Source organism: Tinamus guttatus, unplaced genomic scaffold, assembly GCF_059628265.1.
Source record: "Tinamus guttatus ecotype Peru unplaced genomic scaffold, ASM5962826v1 Tinamus_guttatus_pri_ptg000470l, whole genome shotgun sequence".
In the NCBI taxonomy this organism is placed as follows: Eukaryota; Metazoa; Chordata; class Aves; order Tinamiformes; family Tinamidae; genus Tinamus; species Tinamus guttatus.
In genome coordinates, this window is record NW_028289004.1 from 2085752 (window position 1) to 2110117 (window position 24366).

The following is a 24366-nucleotide window of genomic DNA, read 5'->3' on the forward strand; positions in this document are numbered from 1 at the left end:
TGATTTCAGTTCTTTCAATTTATCAAGATCGTTTTGAATTCTTATCCTGTCCTTTTGAGGTGCTTACAGCCTCTGCCACTGTGGTAGCATGCTCAGATTTTATAAGCGTTCAGCCTATTCTATCATTCAAGCTTCAAGCTGTCAATGAAAATATTTTGTAAAATCATGTCCATGAGAGCCCCCACTTGGAATGATCTCACATTTTGCAGTGGAACATGTGCAATTACTCTTTCAGTATGGCTTTTCAAACAGCCCTGCATCCACTTTAAAATGATATAATCTAGACCATATATTCCGAGATTCTTAGGAAAATATTGCATGAGACAGAATGAAAAGGCTTTAACGACATCAATACCACATTTGCCATTTTGTTACCCTGTCAGAGGATAAAATTAGATCAGTCTGAAATAATTTGCTATCTTCAAAACCATCCAGTTTTTTTCTGTCATCTGATTCCCCTATAAAAGGACTTTTGAGGAATGTACTTGTATTCAGGCCAGTGTGCATCGATGTTTCAGGGCTGACGTTGCTGTGAGCTCCCATCCCAGCCAGTCAGCACTGTCCCACACACACCAGGGAGGCTGCAGCCCCATATTGCTCAGCTTTACTGACCCCTAAGCTGCGCTTGTCTGAGCCTTGGCAGATCTTCAGAGACATCACGGAACTAGAAGTGCCTATTTTGGAGAACTGATAAGAGAAAAAAGCAAATCATCTCTGCAGCACCTTAATAGCAACTAGGAAGCTGAGAGTGAGGAACTTGTTGCTACCTTGCTCAATAATGTCCTGTGCAAGGATGCCAAAGCCCTAAATCAAAACCAAAAACATTAATGTGGCACTGCTATTTGGCTAATTTTCTGCATGTGCCTCCCGTGTCATGGACCTGACTTGCTCTAGACAGGGAGTTGCTTTCTTGAGCACTATCCATGACAGTTTGCTTTTTCCACTGGTACTTTAGCTAGTAGCATAGAGGATGGGATGCAACCAGGGCTTTCTTTACTGAGCACCTTTTCTAGCTTCTCTTCTCCAACATACCTGATATGGGTGAAATATCCCAGGCACCTGCCTGATCATTAAGGGCCTTACGTCCGAGCAAGGGAATCCAGCTTGCAACAGCATAGACCAAAAATGTGAAGGAAAATGTTTCCAAGCATTTATTTGGCTATGATATTTTTGATATTGCATGTATCCACAGTTGAAAGCCCGCTACCTCTCAGCAGGTAAGAACTCAATAGGACTTATGATGAAAAGGCACTGGAATAACTTTTGAGCAAGGGACAAAAACTCTACCTACTTCCTTTTTTTCGCATGTGTTGCAGAATTTGTAAACAAACATCCTAATTTAAGTGAAATTAACTAGGAAAAGGAGGGATCAGGAAATATTCAGAGGCTGCACTCTATTACAGACTATTGGTGGGAATGGAGAAGTAATTAAGCTCTCAGGCTGATACACTGACAAGAACATTTAAAGAAAATATAGTGAAATTAATGCATTTTTGAGAATCCACACAAAATCCAGCTTTGTGGGAGGGGCAAAAGAAAGTGTCCGACTTCTTGGCTTAATATAAATAGAAATAATCCAGAAATGAAACCAAGACAGCTTTAACAGTTTAGATCAACACTTAAAACATCAAAAATAAGCACTCCTGAAAACATGAATATTCATATTGTATCACACAGACTTTTTAAGGGGGTAGAGAGTTAGCCAAAGATAATCAAACAGAAACAAGAACAAAACTCCTTCATGACATTTCTCACTGCCATGTCAGGGAGAAGGCCATCAAGCAATCCCAATAGCTGAGTCTGGAGAACTCCAGGAGGTTCCTCCTGCCCCAAGGCAGGATCAAAGCCAGTGCTGGCAGAGATTTGTCTAAACTGCTCTCAAAATCCTCCATGATAGCCTCAAATTCCCCCTCTTCAGGATCCTCAGGAAACTTTGCTTCATTCATTCCAAGGTAGAGTTTTTCCTAACGACTAACCTTTCTTTCTGTGGTGTTAGCCCCCTACTTTATACCACAGCCCCAACAGCCTTTAAGAGATACAGCTGGCAGCCCCTGCAGTAGCTTTCTGTGCTGTGTTTTTCATAAACACACTGTCAGAAGAGGTGCTGAACATGGGATGGTTATGAAACATATCACTGTGGGGACACAAAACTCTGGAGATCAGTGTAAACACTGTAGAGCTCCTATTTTGGACCTCAGAAGTCCCAAATTCTGATGCTAATTTGATGACATGGGAACAAAAGCTCCTTTATTCAACACAAAATAAGAGGGGTAGTCTGAGCTCTTATTTCATATGGGACATTTTATCCTGGTGAAATCTCATTTGCAACATCTTATCATTGATCCTTCCTCCTGTTATCTCACCATGGCAACATTTTGGTCCCATTTCTGAGCATACAATTAGGATTTGGGATTTCTAAATTCAGACTGCAGATGTACTGATGGAGATGAAGCACCCACGCCTGAGATCTAGTACATGTGCTATGCAGGCAGATCATCTGCAGCAGAAACGTACTCTTGCTTCCCAGGCAATCACACTGCCATGGCAATATTTTCCTCAAGGCACACGTAGGTCACAGGAGAAGAGGAAGGAGGCAAGATGAAGAGCATAGGGTAGCAGGAGGAAGGCAGCTGGGGCAGGAGCATGAGGGAAAAACAAAAAGCAGGAAGGCGAGCAAGGATAGAGAGGTCAGGAGAGAGCCAGGCAGAGCTGGAGCAAGGACATGAAGTGGGACTTGAGATCAAGTCTGCTGCGAATAGAGTGGGACGGAGAGGATATGATGAGGGCAAGGTAAGAAAAACCTCGATGTGAGTGACAGAGCAAAGGCAGCTTTGGAGGAGGAGCGTGTGCAGGAGCCTGGGTAGAGAGACCAGACGCAGTGGGGGCTGGGGGTGTACATAGGAGAAAGACTGCCAGGTAGGGAGGTGAACACGGGCATGAGGAGTGACAGCTTTCTTCTCCCAGCTGCAAACAGAAATTAAACTCTACCAACCGCTAGTAGCCTGCATCCACTTAGGCTTCTGGCTTTACAGCCTGAGATAATTGGAGGGGATGGTGGCAGGCTTCCTCCAATATCACAATACTTATGAAATACAACCTTTTGCAATTTAAAAAGCAGGTACATGTCTTGAGGGTGAAGCATTACCCTGGGAGTTTGCAAGATCTGATGTTGGCTATGAGACTGATGGCAGAGAAAGCATTTCCTCCTTTTTTGAAGGTAATGGAAAATGTAATAAAATGTACCAAAATGCACGAAACCTAATCACATAGCTACCTATTTGTACTCAGCTACCAAATCCTTCTGAGGGAGCCGTTATTAAGTGCATCGAATCCCATAATGCTCTTTAAATATCATGTGCAGGAGATGCAGCAGAGCGCAGAGGAAGAAAAGCTGCTATTTCACGAAGGTCTCTTGTTTTAACAAGCCATCGCTCAGCACTGTTCACAGCTGAGGCGCTTGGATGGCGCCTGGGGATCTGCGCCACAGGAGAGCCCCTTCTCCTCTCCACTCCCCGCGTCCCCAGGAGAAGACAAACACGTGCAACAGGCAGGTCCGGAGGAAGTTGACCTCCTCTAAAGCCTGGCTGCTTCTAGGCTATGCTTTGAAAAGCAGTTTTTTAACAATTCAGTCCCACTGTAGTGGAATCACAGAGGGATGAGGGAGACTGTAGGTAGGGGGAAAGAAAAAGAGAAAAAATAAGCATGTCCAAAACCGAGGTTCCTTCAGAGCAGAAAGGAAAGCCAGGGAAGGTATATGGGGTGAATTAGGGTCATGGAGGCCCAACTTCTGCACAGGAAGAGTCTTGTTTTTAGGGTTCACCCTGCACCTTTGGCCATGATGGTCTATTTTGCCAAGAAGCATTTTAATGCTGTGATGCAGCCAGTTCCATGACCTGTCAAGGATCATGGGGTGAGCCACCAGCTGTGGCCTCAGTACAGATCCCAAACATCTGCATGGTGCCGGAAAGGGAAGGGGCTCGGGCCAGCGACCACCTGGCCAATGTGTTGGCCACTGCCTGGCCCCACTCCCCACAGGCCTCTCTGCCAGAAGCGCTGGTGCCAAAGGCTTTCCCATCCACTTCTGCCTTGCCTTCAGCATCCTTGGGAAGGATCCCTGTGATGGGGCCAGAGCAGGGCTCCTCACATGTGCCGTGGGGAAGGAGCTGACAGCTGTCTGCTCTGATAAAGCTGCATTTCATAGAAAAGCCATCTTTCTGCAGGTTATTATTTTGTATATGAAAGTGTCAACAACAGCTAAGAACCCTTTGCCTTCCGGACATAAAGAATAGCACGGCGCCCACTTTTACATGCTTTTAAAGAAATGGATTTGGCTACATAAAAGAAAGCTGCAATCCACGAAAAATACTGCCCTGAATTTCAGATCCCCATATTCTACTAGACTTACATGAGTTTATTTTAGAGGACGGTGAGAAGGGAAAACTCAAACAAACTTACAGATCTCCCCGATGTGAATTACATTTTCCTTCTTCTTCTTGATTTTGTGCAAACTTGCTTGTAACTCAGAGCAGAAATGGTTTATCTTTGGTTGCCCTATTTATATTACAGCAGTGTGACCAGGAGATCAATGTACTTAGCAAAACGGAAAGGTACCACGTAGTAACTAGGTCACAAACACAGTAGTTCTCTCTTGCCTCGAAGCTCTACTCTTCTTTTTTTCCATTTTGTTCTTCAGAAAAGGAGAGACACAAAATGTATGAAGGTCATGTCCTTCAGTACCTGCTCCTGTAGGTAATCCAAATAAATTGTTATTCCCATTATTCTTGTTGAAAATTTAAACAAGAATCAGACAACCCACATTCAAGCCACATTCTTTGCTGGTGTTTTTTAAGTAAATTAATGTTTTGAAGGGCTGAAAACCTTCCACAAGGCCCACAGTTAAGTAATATAATCTAAGATAACATAGGTGAGGAGAAAGACAACTTGATCAGAGGCAGAGCAAACTTCCTACTGATTCCCCAAGGTTTTCTCTCTCCCAGGAGCTTGAGCTGCCCTAGCTCATGGCAGTTGATGGTACATTTTGATAGGGTCTCCACTCAGCCACCCCATGACCTTTGTGCAAGGGCTACTATTGAACATAATGCATGGCCCTATGAAATTCTTCATGGACAGCAACACGAACAAACAAAAACATTGGATTATTCTGTGTGTTTTGATTTTTCCAGTCATCTCAAGTAAAGATAGTGGTAAATATAGTGGATAGTAGGATAATATAGTAAGTAGTAAATATAGTGGTAAAAGGGGTGATCAAATTCTCAAAAGGCAGTAAGTCAAAACCTGCTGCAAAGACTGCCGTGGTATCAAACTACCGAAGTCGCGAGATCAGAGTGATTAGATGGTATTTCAGAATGCAGCAAAATGAAATTCAGCTTTGCAACAGAAATGCTAATGTATCTGAGCAAAAATAATCACAAACAAGGATATTCCGTGCAAGGAGAGACCTATGTTTGGCAACATTAATGACAAAGGAGAAATTAAAGTTAATCGGCAGCTAATCAGTTGTGAATTTCTACTGTGAGACATTAGCAAAAACGCTCCAACTAAATTTACAAATCATTGCTCTGTTGCCTACATAAAGTCTTAGTAAATCCATCAGTAATCACAACTTTCCTTGGGCACATGGCCTAGATGGCAGACCCAGGCCTTCATGGCGCAGGAAGTCACATTTCTCACAAGAAACGTTACATACAGTCCTTCTATACGACCATGGAGAAGAACACCACAAATGCAAAATGTTTTCTTATTAAAATGAAAATAAATCCTTATTACTTGCATCCCCACAACTTTTGGAGTTGTCTTTTGAGACCACTTTTGAGAGTAGGTAATTTCTTGGCTTATATTTTCTTTTCACTGGGCAAAACTTTTAGTCAATACAACACATACTATGGTCGGTGATGAATGGCCTCCAGAGGTGACATCTCCTTACATGTAAGCTAATCATCTTCATCTGAAAGGGCTGTGAGCTCTGCTGTATATGAACTCAAGCAGGCGGAAATGGAGGTGCCAGGACTGATGAGAAGGGAAAGCTGAACTTGGCCCACATGCAACCTAAAAGCAATATTTTAAAATAAAAACAGACATTCAACTTCTAAAACTCAGAGTCAGAGTGCTTTTATCTAATTTTCAAGTTGTCTAGTTGATGAATGTACAGAGGATGTATGAACACCACCCACCTTCTTATGGTTCTTCTCACCAGTGCCTGAGCAGACTAAGTATGTGGTGGAAAGCTGCAGGCACCAGTTTGCAGCAGGGCATCCCTCTACATCAGTTTCTCCAAACTGCCAGGGAAGGGAGAATGGAGATCCTAGTTTGGCGACTGATGTCTAACTCTAGTTGCTGAGGGAAAAGTGGTTTATGAGATCATACTTTGGTGTGTTTGTGTGCACATACGCTCCCACATGTACTTTTCTTCCTCTAATTGAATGCACTGATTGTCTTTGCACAAATCATCAGATGACAAAGGTGCCAAGTTCCCCAAATTTATTAAAGATAATAGGCATCTGTATGTGAAAGGAAATAGTGCCCCCTCTGAAGGAAAGTCTGTGGTCCTTTCATGCCTACAGGCCCTTTCCAAACTACCAGCACAGGAAGGAGACCATAGCAGAACAGCGATGCAAGAAGGAGCTCCTGCAGTCTTTAGTCCCTATCAGGTGCCAGAGAAGCTACTCCAGTTGTGTGACTCCTTCAGAAATGTGTCTGATTTGGGTCCACCTCATCCAGAGAAACATGTTTTCCTTTACAGAAGAGGAAAGAGACTAGATTGGAGGAGGCTTTGGTTGTGTTTCTCTTTTTGTCTTTATTCCACGGCAGCAAATTGGCAGCACCCATATTTCTTGGGGGAGGCTGTCATGGCATGGAAAGACTTCCACAGCTCTAAGGAATCACTCTGGTATCACCTTCATACTTGTACACTGGTCAAATGCACTGAGATTTATTCACCCCACTCATTCTGTTAAAATGGATGCCCCAAAACTACTAGAATTACAGCTTGTTGCCATTTTTTTCCTGCTTTTGGCCATCGAATTTGCACGCACCTTTTGCCTCATGGTTTTAGGTGCCTTCACTTTAATCCTCCCAAACACAGAAAAATTAGAGCTGGTGTTTCCATAGCAACTTTAGCTCCCTATTGACATTACAACAAAATTATTCATTTGAGATTCATAAGGCCTCACAATTTAGACTCGGCATAAGGACCCTGTAAGTCTGCTGAAGAGCCGATCCTGGCACAGATCTCTGGAGACAGTTAGGGATGTGCCACTTGTATATACTGCTATTGTATTTGCAATGGACAGACATTACTGGGTGAGGCAAGGATGAGATTGGTTCAGTGTTCAAATAATTATAGCTAGAAGGTATGTTTTGTATAGTTAGTGATGCTTTTTAATCATTGAGGAGAAGGAGGAGGTTGTTTAAGCCATAATTGCTGAGAAAGACTCCAGGAAGAAAATAGATATTTCTATCAGATAATTGGTTTGTTGGTATACTGAGTCCTTGGAATTTTACTGGAGCTAGTAACTGCCTAATTCACTCAATTGACTTGTATAATAGCTGGCATGTGCTAGTTTGAGTGTTTAAGGGTTTTTTGCTAAGTATACAGTCATCTCAATTAACTTCATATTCATCTATCGCATCCAGAATAGTATTCATTACAGTAGAACAGGCTGGCTGAGATGAAAAATGTGTATTTGGAGATAGACTCAAAAGTCTGTAGTCAGACACTTCCAGAGACATCTACTTTTCAAAACACTTAGTGCCAATATAGCTGCCAAGCTGATGTTATTTGCTTCATTTGAGCTGATAGGTATTTAGTGTTTTAGAAAATTAAAGCAGTTATTTAAGTGCCTAGCAGGGAATAAACAGCATAATTTTAGATATCCACTTTTAGATTCTTATATCTTGCCTTGAGTCTTTTGCTGAATATAGGAGAGGGTATTAAAATAAACTTGTATCTTGCCAGGAAAATGACACTTTAATGAGGACTTGTAAATTGAACAGCTACCTATGACTTTCTGAAAAAAAAATTTAGCTATTTATGAAAAAAATACTATATATTCTACAAAAACACAAATCCTTATATCTTGGAATGTATCTTTGTAGACAAAGGTGAAATGAGATCAAAGTAAGTTGCAATTGTTAAAAAATGTGTAGCTGTCACTTGCAAGGACTTACCTACTTGGTGGAGGCATGGGAAGAGGTAGCTGCTGGCATGCTACTGTGCAAAGCTGTTTTGCTCAGTGGTGGGTGTTGTACCGGTGACATTGTCCTACAGGCACAGTTGGGCGATGCACTACAGCAGCAGTCCCATACAGCTGGCCCAGGAGGCTCATGCATCAGCCTGACTCTGAATTCTGGCAACCCTAGACCCCTGACCATAATGATCATGCCACTTCCAAAGATGGATTATCAGTGTTTGTCTGTTTGAATAGGATGTCGTGCAAATGTTGGCTGCCAAGTACACTGGAAACTAGGCGTGCAGCACTGGCGGGTGCGTGAAGGATGTGTACGCTGAGGTCACCCACCTGCAGTCATTTCAGCGGCCTTTGCAGAGATATCATGGCATGGAGCTTCCCACAAATTGTCTAGAAATGTACAGTTTTATCAGCTTTATTGGTTAGTAGTGAATTGTGACTGCTGAGGAAAATAAAACACAGTCTGCTTGCTTGGTGAAATGCCTGCAGTTTTTGTCAGCTTCTACAGATATTTGTGTTTGAACCCAAACATGACTTCCTGCATAAATTTGCTGGCTTTCTTCACAGGGGCTCCTCTCTTGGATAATAAATGAATAAAATAAATAAATAAATATCAGAAAATAGCTTTGTGAGGAATATCGCTATGTAATAAGTGATCATGGGTTTACTAGTGATACTGTGATAAGCCTGCCAAAGGTAGATGTTAACAGCACATCCTGGCAGGCTGTCCTAAAAAGCTAGCTACAAATTGACAGGATGGCATTCATTTGGCAAGCAACTGATATTGTTTTGGGATTCGCCACGATGGTTGTGATTTGTATCATGTCTGTACAACCGCTATCAACTTTTCAGACAGAGCTGAAAATAAAACCCTCATGGGGAAGGTGCTGTTGAGATCAGTTAGAGGAGTAGGAGTGGACTCTAAGGAAGGAAAAGTCAAATGCTACAGAGTTTGCTTATTATGTTTCCCCACACTGTTATGTAAGTAATAAGCTGAATAAGAATGTACCTTATTTTTGCAATATTTATCAGCTCACTTTGTTACTCTAGAGTCATTAAGCCATTCCTTTTTAGAGGATAGTTTTTGGCCTTGTGTGTGCAAACTTAATTTACTTTCCAATACCTTTTTCTCTCCTATGTACTTAAAAACACCAAATGAATGCAACAGTGTATTATATCTGAGTAATTGTTACAGCAGCATGTAGGGAGGGCTAAACTGGTGAGTACTTCTTTTGGTGTACTGGTTTACTGGTTTAATGAGGTCTGTTTATAGTCCAGTGCTGAAAATATGGAAATTATGGGAAATGTGGTAAAATAAAAGCTGATTTCTCTGTGCTCTGCATATAGTCAGCTTCTAATGCTCCTTGATGCTTTTGGTCTGAACCTGCAGTATTTTACCCTTCATTTCAGTACTAATTTGAATGAGATGCACAGAAGCATTCCTTGGTCAAATGAAGTGAGTTACATAAATTGATGTGGGGTAGACCAAATCTCAATTCACATATGCCAGTATGCATACTGGCAATTCATCTATGCCAGATCATGCAAGGTATCTGCTGTAGTAGATGACCTCCACAGTTTAGGGAAGTGACCTTCATCTCATTGCTGTTGTGACCCCCATTTGTGGTCCCGCTCTCTTGGAGTCCTGCACTGAGTGAAAAGACGGACATACACAAGTTAGAAAACCTGTGAATAAATTCTTCGGAGATCAGAGATCCAAATCCTGTATAACTAGAGACCCAAAACCTATCTCAGAACATACCTTGGGTATCCAACAGTTGTTTTCTCCTTCAGACAGTTTTGCACCATTGACCAGAAGTGTTAAATGGAGATTTTTCATAGCATTGCTTAGAACAGTCACTTCAGTTGCCTTTTGTGACAGAACTGTATAGTGTATAACCAGTTTATTTACATTTTATAAAGCAATGATATTGGAAAGTCAGTATTTTGGCCTTTTTTTTTTCTTTCACTTCTCTCTGTCATAAAAAATTATATGGATATACATTTCCATATGTAGACTCTTTACTGTGGTAGTAAATACTCTGACCTCTAGTGATTATTACTTGTAGCCTACTATATTAATCTTGATTACTTGTGAGTTTTACACACTGAAGGTTGAGAATTTTCTATGATTTTGCAAGCTGCAGTTTTTCCATGACTGATTTTAACCAAATGCAATATTATGGCAGGAGATCAAGAAATTTACTGCAGCATCCACATTAGTCGTAGTGTCTCACTCCTCATCCCTGTGATGAATCTTACTGCTGTGAGCGGAGGCGAGGAATGAGAGAGCAAGAGCAATCAACCCTCCAGTATGCCAGCTACACATGCGTTCAGCAGGAAGGATGCACCAAATGGGAATCTGCATGGACAGTCATGGAAATAAAGTCATTGTGTCTGTATTTTGATTCCCATTTCAGGTGATGTCAGGTGTTTTACTTTTTACTTGAAAGTAATAAGTCAATCTTAACCACTTTAGTAAGTGCTTGTGAACTAAAGAATGCCGAGGAATACAATGTTCAGGCAGTGACTTAATACAAATATTAAAACAGAAAGCAAAAACATGTAGGGGAATCCCATGAAAAGAAGGTTTTCATTAAGGGAATGATACGTATTCTATTTACCATGGAAAAAATATTTCATCTAGCAAAGCATCCCAAAGGCAGCAAGTATTTCCATAAGAAAGCAGTGAAGCTGCTGCTTTTATATGAATATGGCGATATACAGGGCATGGTGGACTAAAGAACAAGTTCTTGATCATCCTGACTAAACACTGATGTGAGCTACCATTTAGCACAGTAGCTATAGACCTCTGTCAGCAAAAATGCCCCAAACATCAGGAGTTTTGCAAGCATGGTGTCCAAAAGTGGAAATCACTGTGTGACTGCAAACCGCGTATAGCACATTTCTGTAAAAATACCATTATCATTGACAGACACAACTGTGAGCTGATAGGGATGCAGCCTCTCAGAGGCGTCCCCTTTTTGGAGGGAGCATTTCAGTTAAGACGACCAAAGCTCTTCTGACTGTTTCCTTCCTGTTACTGGATATGCTTCTCAGCAAAAGTCATTACCTAGAAAATCCATCACTGACTGCAAAACCCTGTGAAGTGTCTCCCTTTTTTTTATTTTTTTCTTTTGAAATAAACAAGTGTTGGAGTCAAATTTGGTTTCAAATTGCTCCTTCCCTACCTACAAGTTGCACTAGTACCTAACAAGTTCCAGCAAGGTTACTATAGGTTGGCTCAACACCACCTTTGTACAAACCCCTTGTTAACAGCATGTGTTTAAAGTTAAACATCTCTCTTCTTATTAAAAGGCAATTTTAGAGGCACTACTTAGCCTTTTTTTTTTTTTTTTTTTTTTTTTTGTCAGTGTTGCTGCTGCTTTGGAAATAGACTCCATGCAGTTCCTATAGAAGTATGCCAAACTGAGAGAGGTGACTCATTTTCAAAGCGATGGTACCAGCACTGTCACTGCTAACTCTGCAGCCTTCAAGGAGGGAACTTTCCAGAGTTGTCAAGACTTAAAATATTTTGCAGCTTATAACTCACTTGGGGGAAAGTCCTGAACCTTCTCCCCAAGTCTTTCATGTAGCTGCAGTATGTTTTGCAAATTTCAGTGTTACTCCTCTTCAGCTCAAACCTAATTTAGTTGGAAAGTGGAGCAAGTGCGAAATTAATTCTTTAAATGATTTCACTGTGCCATAATGATTGCTGCTCATTAGCCTAATATTTGCAGATGAGAAAACACTTAGCTCAAGCAAATGCTTTTACTGAAACCTTGCACAGGTAACATTTAATGTCTGGTCATTTGCCTTTGCCTAATTTGCAAAAAATAAAGAACAAACAAGGCAAAAAAAAAATTCAAATATTTGAGTGTTCTGACTTCATTAAGATATCTTCAAGTGAATTTTAAAAGGTTTATCCAACAAAAATCTCTTAAATGCTTTTGTACTGGAAACTGTAACGCATCTTAGCAGTAACTAATTACTTGTTAGGGCATTCAAACTAAGTAAACGAAGTTTCAAGTACCATATCTGGGAATAATTAATTCATTTTCCCTAGTTTCAAGTACCATATCTGGAAATAATTAATTTATTTTCCCTAGTTTGTATCCACACGCCTTTGTACCTTTAAAAACATACCATTCAAATGACTGAGGATAAAAGTCATCAACACACACACATAAATCAAAAAGCTACATCAGAGCCTTGAAATTTCATTTTGTTATTGCTTTTAATGATTTCCCTTACTGCAATAGCAGTCACTAGCTTGTAAATAAGAAGTTAACCCAAAATTTCCCTTTTTAGATCTAATTTTCCCCACATTCTCAGTAACCTCCCACAGCAGCGCTGACAGATTAGAAAGGTAGCACCTTCGGAAGAAACAAGCATTAAAGAAGCCTTAGAGCATTAAGGGCTGTAAAACTAAATGACTTCTGTGTCTTGGAGATGAGAATTATGTTTAAGGGAGCAGTGAAAACATGAAAAAGGAAATGATGGTAGCAAGTTTAATTTAAACACATTATTCAGTGACTTTCCTCACTTTGGAGGCTGGGTGCAGATATTGATTTCTCACAGGCATTTTTCCATTCCTCAGTGAGAGCCCTGACGAGTGCACCTGGCACACACCAGTGCTTTCCTTATGCTTACTCAGAGGTGCACCACTGTCAGAATAAGTCCTATTTTATGTGAGTAAAATGTCTGACTTCTTCCCCATAAACCCACTAAACTGGTCAAGTCATTCACGGTAGTTACAGGCTTGGGTTTTGGGCTTGTTTTGGGTTATGCTGTGATTCAGTTGACTTGTGGAAACTGTTAGCAATGCCCGTCTTAGTTGACAGTGATTGGTAACATTCCCACAGCAGGGTTGGAGACTCCTAAAATGCATTATGCTAGTTATTAGGATTTTTACTGGTTGCTGGCTGGTGGCCCCTTGGTCTTGGGCAGAAGAGCAAACACAACCAGAGGGCTATAAGTCATCCTGCAAAAGCCTTGCTGTTCTCTCTGTGCCACATCACTTCTGCTCTAGGTATGCTCTAGGTATGCTCTAGGCTCTGTATGCTTCTTACCTGGCCATCTTAGTGCAACAAGATTAACTTTTCATTTATATTGGTCGCAGAGACCCTTGGGAGCCTAATGATAAAATTTTCAAAGGCACCCCACATATAGGATCCTCTCAGCCCTCATTTTCAATGGGAAGCTGGGAGGTGATCTACAACTTCCAAAGGCATTTGGGCTTCAATCTGCTTATGTCCCACTAAGAAGTGAGATCTATGCTCCCAAGTGACTTAGATAACTGTCCAGGTTTTTGGTCACCCTGCTTCAGGGTAAATGCCATCCAAACAGGTGATAATGGCCACATGGTACTGCAAAGGTCTGTAAGCCTTCTGTGAAATACCTGGGACTGGCGCATTAAGGCCATGACAAGCCACATTTCTTTCACACCTAGATGAACTGTTAATAATGCCTTGCACATCTAGGGACTGAGTTCAGAAGATTCTCTGGCCAAGTGCTTCTGAAATAAGGAACCTGTCCTGGGATTAGGGACTGTCTCTGTTAATGAGTGACTTCTGGGTTCCTCTTGAAGTCTGCAGATTACTTCTTCTTTAAGAAGATCTTCTTTAAGAAGATATTCTCTTCTTTAAGAGAAGATTTCTTCCACTGAAGGAGTGTGCATAACACTCTCATTTTAATACTCTCATTTTAATATACATTTATACTGTTTCACAGGAACAGGAGTCACAGGATGTAGAATTGATGCAAGGGAGGCCATTTTTAACATAAAGGCAAATACAAATTGCCTTAATTGAGCATTCCTTGAATATATGTTTTTTAGGGCTTTTGCAGGAAATGTGTGATCACAGGCAAAGCTTTTTCAGGGTCTCATTAAACAAACTAAGACTTTAAACCCAGTGAGTGGGCTGGTGTTAGGCATTATCACTAGTAGAATAGTCACACTTCATTCAATTATGTTGCAACTCAAACCACCTTTTGTGTAATGGAAAGGTAAGTTAGTTGCACTAATAGATAAATGTGTAATAGTGCTGTGCTCTACAATTTAGAGCTTGGACTACCCTTGATTTCCATTCTGCAGTTACAGTACAAGGGTACGAATGGCATCATAAACTCTTCTAAGAAGCTTATTTTCACAGTATGTTAAAATGCTTACACAAGTAAAAAGTATATTGATTCTCATGCTCACACCTTCCACTGTAACTACTGCTGTTAAGGTTTTGATGAATTGCAAAACTCTTGCTTTGATTTCCTTAAAGATCTCCAGAGAAGGTGGAGCAATAAAACAATTCATCATCCATAACTGGGAGAGAAAAAGAGTTATGGGTAATTTGTCATACTGGAGGATTTTGAATGGTGGGGACTTTGGTGCTTAAATTTGGGTAATAAACTTTTTCAGTTAGTGGTAATCATTTATTATTTTATTTGTAAGTAAGTAAGTCATCCACTATCTTGGGAGTTACAGCATGAGTTGCTACTAAGTTGCTGTTTCTCAGTCTTTCTAATTAGAAGGTTTCCTTTCTAGGAGACATCCACAGTTATTTAATGGAAGAGAACCAAAAAGTAATGTACTCGTGTAATGTGCATGTAATGTCCTGATATAATTGAAAATGTTGAGTGCAGAAAATGAAGCCACTTTTCATCTACTTGCAGATAATAGTCATTTGTACAGGAATGTGTGTCTGCTTGGTTTGTTCTATTTTTCTGTTGCATGGACTATGATTACTCTATGGAGCACAAATGGGAATATTATGCTCTAGCAATACTGAAGTACATGTTTTTTAATAGAAATAAGAATGATAATAAACTCTAAGAGAGGAAATATCATGAGAAAAGAGGACATCAGTTCTGTGTTTCTGGTCCCTTGCTGTCTACAATCAAATACAGTTCAGGATAGGGTTCATGTTCACTACCAAAGCCCAACTAGTCCTGAGAAGATGCACTAAAACAGTTTTGAGACACTGTAAAAAGTAATTGGCAAAAGTATGTTCCAGAGAAAACGTGTGTTGGTACTGTGAATCTCTGTGTTCAGATTTATATTTTGATTGACTTTTGTATGGGATATAGGAAAAGAGTGCTTGCTTTGTTCAAAAGCTCTGATTTGCTACTTTGAGAACTAAACACATCAGTTATTTATTTTTAATAAAACTTTTTTTTCTGAGAAAATATCAAGACAACATGTATCACCTCTCAGTATTGGTAGCCATCTGAAACTTCTCATTATTTTTAATATAAAGAAAATCAAAGAGCTTTAAAGAGCTAAAAGCCTAATTCCAGTGTTTCCTAAGTCTACATAGCCTCTGCTAATTTAGTCTAGACCTCTGTGGAAGTATCTCCACTAATGTGGATTGTCTTTTTCCTTCCTTGTGACTGATATTCATAGTTAGACCAGGTCCTATCAATATTTTCCACTAGGCTTATTTGGGTCAGTTCTGGTCGTAAATCCTGTTCCTCCATAAGTGGAGAAAGAGGCAGATCAAGAAGGTGGAAAACTTTTTTTAAACACTTTTCACTGTAACTAGCTGCTGCCTTGAACTGCTAGCAGTTAACAAAAGCATGAGGAGGAAAAATCCTTCACACCTATTAATCTGATTTAAATTAAATTTGCAAGGGTGATTTTTAAATTTTGAGGGCCTTGGCCTCACCTGAAAAATTTTGCTGTGTAAATGCCTCTTCAAGTGCAAATACAGTACTGTGACCAAAAGTTATAGGCCTGCTGCACCAAAGAGTCAGCATTCCCCAGGAATTAAATTACTAGTGAAAAGGCATTTCAAACAAAAGAGATCAAAAAAATAAATATCTTAATAACATTTCACTTGCTCGTCTTTTTATGAACAAGGACAATAAAATGCTTAAGAAATTCAGAATTTGGCAGCTGCTGTTGAAATTGGAGAACAAAGACAGGGCTATATAGATTGGCTATTGAAAAACTCATACTAATGTAGCATTGTATGACAACTCATACAAGATAACTTTATTTTTTTCTTAAGGAACAGAAAACAAATGCCCAATTTCTGCCTTCCCCAATCTGAATTATGTGCTGTGCTCTTTCTTCTGGGCCCTACTCTGCACACACTGTTCCTGCTTCTGCAAGAGACTGTCACGTCAAGAACTGTGTTCAATTGGATGAGGCGTTCTTGCTCCGACCAAAAGGAAACTCCTCAGTTCAGAAGGCACAATATTGTTCTGCCTCACAGAAAAATCTCATTTATCTAAATCTCTTTGATTGTCAGGCTAATGTGACTAATTTAGATTGTAGTACCTCTCATATAACTCAATATCAGGTTATTTTTATCTATCTTCCTAAAATATCTTAGTTTCAAAGAACACACATGAAATGAAGTATGTCATGGAGGACCTAGATGTTTAGTATGAAATTTCTGGATTTTAATATGGAGGTGTTTGGATTTCATTTACATGTTGTGAAGTTGATAAGGAATAACTAGGAGGTACTTGTTACTTCATACTTATGGGAAAAAGGAAAAAGAGTCAATAGGAAAGATTCTTGTTCTCAGAATCAGACCCATCTTCAGTGTCTTCAGTTGGGTACCCACAAAATATTCTTTCAGTATTGTTCATATTGTGAAACTCTTAGATAAGAAAATCTGAGTCCAAATACACGTGCCTCGTGAAGACATAGAGAAGGCCTACCTTCACTGAAGTCAATGCTGTTACTCCATGTCACATCTCTGAAGATGGGATTTTGCTTATGATGCCATTTGTATTTTATACTGAGGACTCATTTTAATATTATGCTCTAATTATTTCTCTTCATTGGATTTTTCATTCCTTTTCCTTGAAAAACCTTATTTTTTTAAATCTTACATTGAACCTTTTGCCTGGAACTTTTTCCATGAAGGAATCAGTAATGGCTCAACCCTGCTCTTCACAAAGCTAGGATTTTGCATGCACATGCCATTCACAACTACCTTGTGGGAATGTGAGATGGCAAATAAATTTTAATGTAACTCCAGCCTGTACTAATTCAATAGCTTTCTTTGCCTTTTTTTTTCTTTTTTTCTTTTTCTGATTATGGTGGTCTGTAAAATGCTTTACTACAAAAAAAAAGCTTTTAAACACTCCATGAATCCAAAAGCTCCACTTCACAAACTCATGGAAAAGTTGGGTTTGGAAGACACCTCTTGAGATATATCGTTATTGCTTATAATATTGTACTTATCTTTAAAAGTGTTAGGTAACATCTCTCCTAATAGGCAAATCTGTCAGCTTTCCTGAAATATAACAGTGGAAAAAACAACAACAACAACAACAACAACAACAACAAAAATCTGGGGGATGCCTCCACTGGAGGTCCCAGTTCTGTAACCCTGTGAAGCCCTCATATGTGCTCCCTGGGCCATGCTATGCTATTGCATTAAAAGAGCACTGCATCTAAGCTTGTTTACTCTTCAGCAGCTCTTGTCTCTTGCTGCCCTGATCCCTGATGGAGCATGAGGCAAATTAACTAAGTTATTTTTTGCTCAGGATGTATTGCCAATATATTATGTATGGAGAAATTAGTGGTGCATCAAGCAGGTGTTTCAGAGAACGGATCACAGTGATTCCCCCCTTTTCCTCTCTGGAGTGGTACTTGTTCATTTATAGCAATTAGCTGTGTACATGACGTTATTTTTCTCAGGCACATCATTTTGCATTTATTGATGTTGAGTTATACTAACTGCTATACTGCTCACCAAAGAGGTCTTGTTTTAATTATGCTGCATATTTTTAAAATACTAGCAAAACATTTGTCACTCTGCAGCTGCTCATGCTCCGAGACCTTAGGATCATAGAGTCATTGAATTATTAAGGTTGGAAGAGACCTTTGGAGATCATCTTCTAGGAATATGTTGCAGAGCACCAATCTCACCACACTGCAGACCACTGGGGCATCCCACCACTGACACTGACCACTGTAGGTCAATGACCACTAGTCCTACTCTTTTTTCTCCACCCTTCAAACTATCGTTAATCAAATTAGCAAGTCAAATTGAAAAACTATTGCCTTTATGACCTTTGGATCTGTAATACCTGCCCGGAGAGGAGTAGTGGGGGCTGTTTCACTGACTATCTGTTAATTTGCTTTTCAGTTAGGTTTTGCCTCTTTGCCTTTTTATTTATTTATTGCTGAGTGTGCACATCCCTGTGAAAAAAAATAGCCAGTCCAGTTTCCCTTTCTGTAAAGTTTAATTTCTGTGCAGGCATGGATGTGACGTGCATCTTGCTGATAGCTCCCATTATTTCAACAATCCAACTGAACCGCTTCATGCTTTTATCTTGAAAGTGTCTCCTTCCTCCCATGACTAATGACATTTCACTCATTTATCATCATAACTAATGTATGAATGTTAAAATGATACGTAAAGGTGACATGAAAGTTTTATATGAATGAGTTTAGGACATCAAATTACCAAAAGTAGAAAGCTGCAGATAGGCCATCTCGAATAAATGCCTGTAAGACCAGGACTATTGCGATATTAAATAATCAGAAATAATACAGCTCACTATAAACCTGGAAATACTGTGTGTTTTTAAAATATTTTATTGGTGATATTTCCCATATCTCATTTCTTATCTGGATTGCTTACCATGAGTTCAAATGTACAAAACCCGAGAAGAGCATTAGAGCATTAATAAATTTTAGAATCATCTTCTAAAAAAGAACAAAAATTTATTTTCCACAGACTTCATTGACTGGAGGCCAAAAAACCTACAAGTGAAATATTGCACATGCCATAGGAAATATAGGAACCTTTCATTTTTTTTCTCATGACTATGTGCTAACTGGAAAAATAAATGGAAATTTCAGATAATCTTTGAAGGTGGACAGACTCTGTCCTAAAATCGAGACTGTGAATTTGATAAGACTTTCCTATAAAAGGCACTTTCTGTATCTTGTTCAGGCATCTCTTCTGCAGCACTTCTCTTTTGACTTGATGACTTGAGGTATTTTCAACTGAATATAAAGCCAACTTTTTATTCTACAAATTCTTCACAGTGTTTAATCTAGGCTAGTGGTAGGAGCAAAGAGGAACAGCTTCCATCACATTTTTGTTTGTTTTCATTTTGGAAGAACAATGGAAAGAAAATTACATATTCAGAAACTTTTATGAGAAAGAAAGAAAACTATACCTGTCTACATAAATATACACCTACACACATATACAGAAACAACTGCATCAGACTCATCTCAATTTGAAATGGAAATAAGGTGTTTTTGTTTGTTTTCCACTAGCTACTGAGTCTAAATCTTGCTCACAGATTATTTTCCTGACCCTTCTTTGCATGCAGGGCTGCTCGTGAGCCCTCCGGGAGCTTGGCTAGTCTTGCTGCAAGGCTAATGCTCCTCTAGAAAGATGACTTGGCCCACCAGGGCTGAGCTGGAAATTTGGAGAATGAAAGGTCATATGCAAGGAGGGAGGTCTTCTGGATGCAAGCCAGGTGTACATGTATGGGATGAGATATTTGCTGCCTGGAATTCAGCATATTTTCCTAGCCTAGAAAGCCGCCTATAATCTACTCCGGACCAAATGGGCGATGTTTAAGATGCTTCTGCCATGTTTTGTTTGTTTGTTTGTTTGACTACTAAACCTGTTGGTTCAAATGCATATCTGCAATAAGCTAGCATGGATCTGTTTGCTTTTCTAGTTCTGCATGTCCTTTTTGCTATAGCAACTTTGCCCTTTGGTTCCCAATGCACCTTCATTTCGGTGGGTACGTTTCTGCTTCAGAAAGAAGAGCAGACTGTTTTTTTTGTTTTTTTTTTTTTGTTTTGTTTTGTTTTTGCATAGACTTGAGAGATTTGGTTTTCTAACACAAGAGCTCTTTCACATCATAAAACAAGAAAAAATGTGGAGACTGACAGAAAGTCTAGATGACAAAATGTAAAAGGGAAATGAAAGGAAAAAGAACCAAATGTACCTACCACCGGGGGGTAAGCAAATCCCAGGTTTTACAAGGGAAGTTCATTAAGGAACAGATTTAGCCCCCATGGAAAGCTATGGAAAGGTTCCTATCAACTTCTGTGGGCTTTGGTCAGATTTTAAACTCTTAAACCCTCAGTAGCCTGTCAGCTCCCCTGTCACATCAAAATGTACTGAAAAAATCTATGAGAATAGTGGAAAATACTTCAAAGGAAGCGTGCACAGAGCCCCATAGGAAAAAGTGTATTATAAATGTGAATGTTCAATTTGATTTACTCCTATCTTTGATATTAGAAATAAACTGTAGTCGAAGACAGCTGTTAGGACATCGAAGTATGGAAAAACACGCTTGGTGGTCTCCTTGTCCTTGGGCTGCTTGTATATATTGCATCAAGTTTTTCTGCTTGTCATACAGGTATGACTTCATGCGCAAGGTAGAGGGAAAGGCTGTTATTCTGCTGTGTTTTTCTTTCTCCTAAATGAGGGAGGTTTAATTTAGAAGGTCAAGCATCAACTCAATTGAAACAAAAAGGAACCAGAAAAATTTCAGAGGTCATCTTCCCTTACCTTGAGGATGCTATTAAAGCACTTAAATATGAAAGAATTTCTAGTTTATTTGTATTACTTGAACACATTCTCATGGCTTCCAATAAAGGCCATGGTGTCCCTTGCTAGCTCTGCACCAGAAGCTGTAAGATGCACTGCAAGTTATGGATGTAATAGACCTAGCAGAGAACAAAAGGATAATGGAATAGATTCCTTACTCTAATGTAGATAAACAGAAAACGTTCCCAGAAATTCACCAAAACAAAGCACTATATCACATGGTCATCTTTCTTTCACATTTTCGTAAATAGATGCAAAAGAAATAGGAAAATCTTGTGTGCAAATAGTTCACCTTCTGCCATGTGAAAACACTGTTGAATGACAAGGCATCACGGAAAGTTTTCAGGGTGAACACATCTCTTCAAAGAAGAAGCTCTCCTCCAGTAAGAGTTTAAAGACATGTGCATATTTCATCCATCAAAATGAAGGATGAGAGGGAATATTCATAAACACACCGGGGAGGGAAAAGGACTGCTTAGAATAAGAGCCGGAGAGAGGTGAATAAAGTCTGTCTGGAAAATAGAGTTATAGACCTCCTGTTCTGGAATAGCCTTGAACCGATGGTGCTAAAGCCTGAATGCTTTTCAGGGAAAGTTTGATTAAGTTAGAAGGAAAGTGCAAAGTGACTGATAACACTTCAGGGCACAGACAATCTTACTCCCATGTTCAAAACCCAGGAAGAGTGCATCCTGACTTGCAGAACCAACTGGGCTCCACAGAAAGACTAAGCTTCCACTACCCATCTGCCAAAATGTTCTCCCTCTCAGATCCATTCTGTGCCCCAAGTCCAAGACTACTCCAAATGAACACTGGCAATTATAGTAGTTTTTCAGAGTACCTATGTTGGAAATCAATTGCTCTTGCAGAGTCTAGCTGACACAGTGAGGTAATGATCAGGGGTAGTATGTCCAGTCTGTAGGAAGTTTCATGCTTATCTAGAGAGCTGTTGCATACAATGGTAAATATTAGTAATTTTAAAAACAATTAAATTTAGGATTTTTCCCTTAAATAAGTATACCCTCTAGTAATTCAGAAATATCAAATAACTCCTATGAACTACTACAATGCAAATTAATAATAATGAGGAATCACTAGAGTTCCTGATTGGCTTAGAAAACTTAATATATCATTGTTTTATTAAAGTTCTTGTTTTTCTTGGAGGCAAAAGTATTAATTCCATTATAAAGAAAGGTATTCAATATCAAAGTTTCATGACTTGCCAAAAATCTTTCTTGGCATCTCCAAAACCAAAACAAAACAAAAAAAATTCATGACATAGTTATGCAACAAGAAACATGTTAAGAATAGTTAAGAATAGACATTATTGGGAAGGGCAATATCGGTTGAACAGTACTATCAGTTGACCAAAGATTCTGTAACATTCTTAAGATGCCAGAGGTCCTCCTGAAGAGCAGCTGGTTTATGCTGGTGCAGAGTGCAAATAAATGATTGACATTTTGAATGCTAATTTTTCAAGAATCTCCCTATAAAGCAGAGGAAAATAGCAATAAAAGGCAAATGTAAAGGACAGTCTTTTGACATGGAGATTCTTGCTCTTAGAAATAGCCAAATGCAGTGATACAAAGAACAAAAAGTAATGACTAAAATATACCTGAATCTGAACAATTTAAAAATATGTGCAAATGGCAAAGAGGGCAAATGCAAGGTGAACAATAGCCTACCTACAGCTTCATACATCTCAGGAGGCTCAGTGGGATCAAAATCTTCAGACAAATGAATCATGACAAGGGATGGGAACTTTGCACCTAGGTCAGTAATTACATGCGTTGCTGCACCACAGGCTTCGTGTATGTTGAGGGCACTGAGATATAGTTTTTTTCTGAAAACAGCCTGAATAGAGAGCAGTAAGTGGATATACAGGCAGAGACATATGTATATATAAAAATATATATAATATAGATATATATATATAGATTTATATAGAGAGAGTCTGGGCAGTCTGGCTATATAACAAGAGTAATCAATGACTGGTTTTGAGAACTGCTTGCTCCTTAGAAACATGCACTTGCAAATCTGGTTAATAATCTTTAACAATTTGCTGGATCATCCTTCAAACTCTAAGCTAAATTGAATTCAGTAAAGGCTTATGTGTAGCCATTGCCAAGGCGATCATATTTGGTGGACTGTTGCCTACATCCTCATTGCAGCCCAATGTTTGTCTTCACAAAGTGCTCCTGTCCTGGCAAGGATCATGTTGAGCAGCTGAGTGCCTCATTCATAGAATCATAGAATCATAGAATGCTTAGGGTTGGAAGGGACCTCTAGAGATCATCTAGTCCAACCCCCCTGCATACGCAGGGACACCTAGAGCACGTGGCACAGGACTGCATCCAAGCGGGTTTTGAAGATCTCCAGAGAAGGAGACTCCACAACCTCTCTGGGCAGCCTGTTCCAGTGCTCTGTCACCCTCACTGTTAAGAAATTTTTCCTTAAGTTCCTATGGAATTTTTGATGTTTCAGTTTCCGGCCATTTCCTCTAGTCCTATCAGTGGCCACCACTGAAAAGAGACCATCCCTGTCCTCTGCACTCCCTCCCTTGAGGTATTTATATACACTGATTAGATCCCCTCTCAGCCTTCTCTTCTCCAGGCTGAACAGGCCCAGCTCCCTCAGCCTCTCCTCACAGGGCAGATGTTCCAGGCCCCTGATCATCCTTGTAGCCCTGTGCTGGACTCTCTCCAGCAGCTCCACATCCCTCTTGTACTGTGGAGCCCAGAACTGGACACAATACTCCAGATGCGGCCTCACCAGGGCTGAGTAGAGGGGCAGGATCACCTCCCTCGACCTGCTAGAGATGCTCTTCTTAATGCAGCCCAGGATTCCATTAGCCTTCTTGGCCACGAGGGCACACTGCTGCCTCATGGTCAACTTATCATCCACCATGACACCCAGGTCTTTCTCTGCAGAGCTGCTCTCCACAAGGTCGGTCCCCAGCCTGTACTGGTGTCTGGGGTTATTCCTCCCCAGGTGCAGGACCTTGCACTTGGCCTTGTTGAATTGCATGAGGTTTTTCACCGCCCAGTTGTCCAGTCTGTCCAGGTCCCTCTGGATGGCAGCACAGCCCTCTGGGGTATCGGCTACTCCTCCCAGTTTCGTGTCATCAGCAAACTTGCTGAGGGAGCACTCTGTGCCTTCATCCAGGTCATTGATGAATAAATTGAACAGGACTGGACCAAGGACTGACCCCTGGGGGACCCCACTAGCCACAGGCCTCCAACTAGACTCTGCACCGCTGATCACCACTCTCTGGGCCCTGCCATCCAGCCAGTTCCTAATCCATCTCACTGTCCACTCATCTATCCCACACTTCCGGAGCTTGCCCAGGAGGATGTTGTGAGGGACAGTGTCAAAAGCCTTGGTGAAGTCGAGATAGACGACATCCACCGCTCTCCCCTCGTCTATCCAGCCGGTCATTTCATCATAGAAGGCTATCAGGTTAGTCAGGCAAGATTTCCTCTTGGTGAATCCATGCTGACTACTCTTGAGCACCTTCTTGTCCTCCATGTGCCTGGAGACAACGGCCAGTATGAGCCGTTCCATCACTTTTCCGGGGACGGAGGTGAGGCTGACTGGCCTGTAGTTGCCTGGGTCCT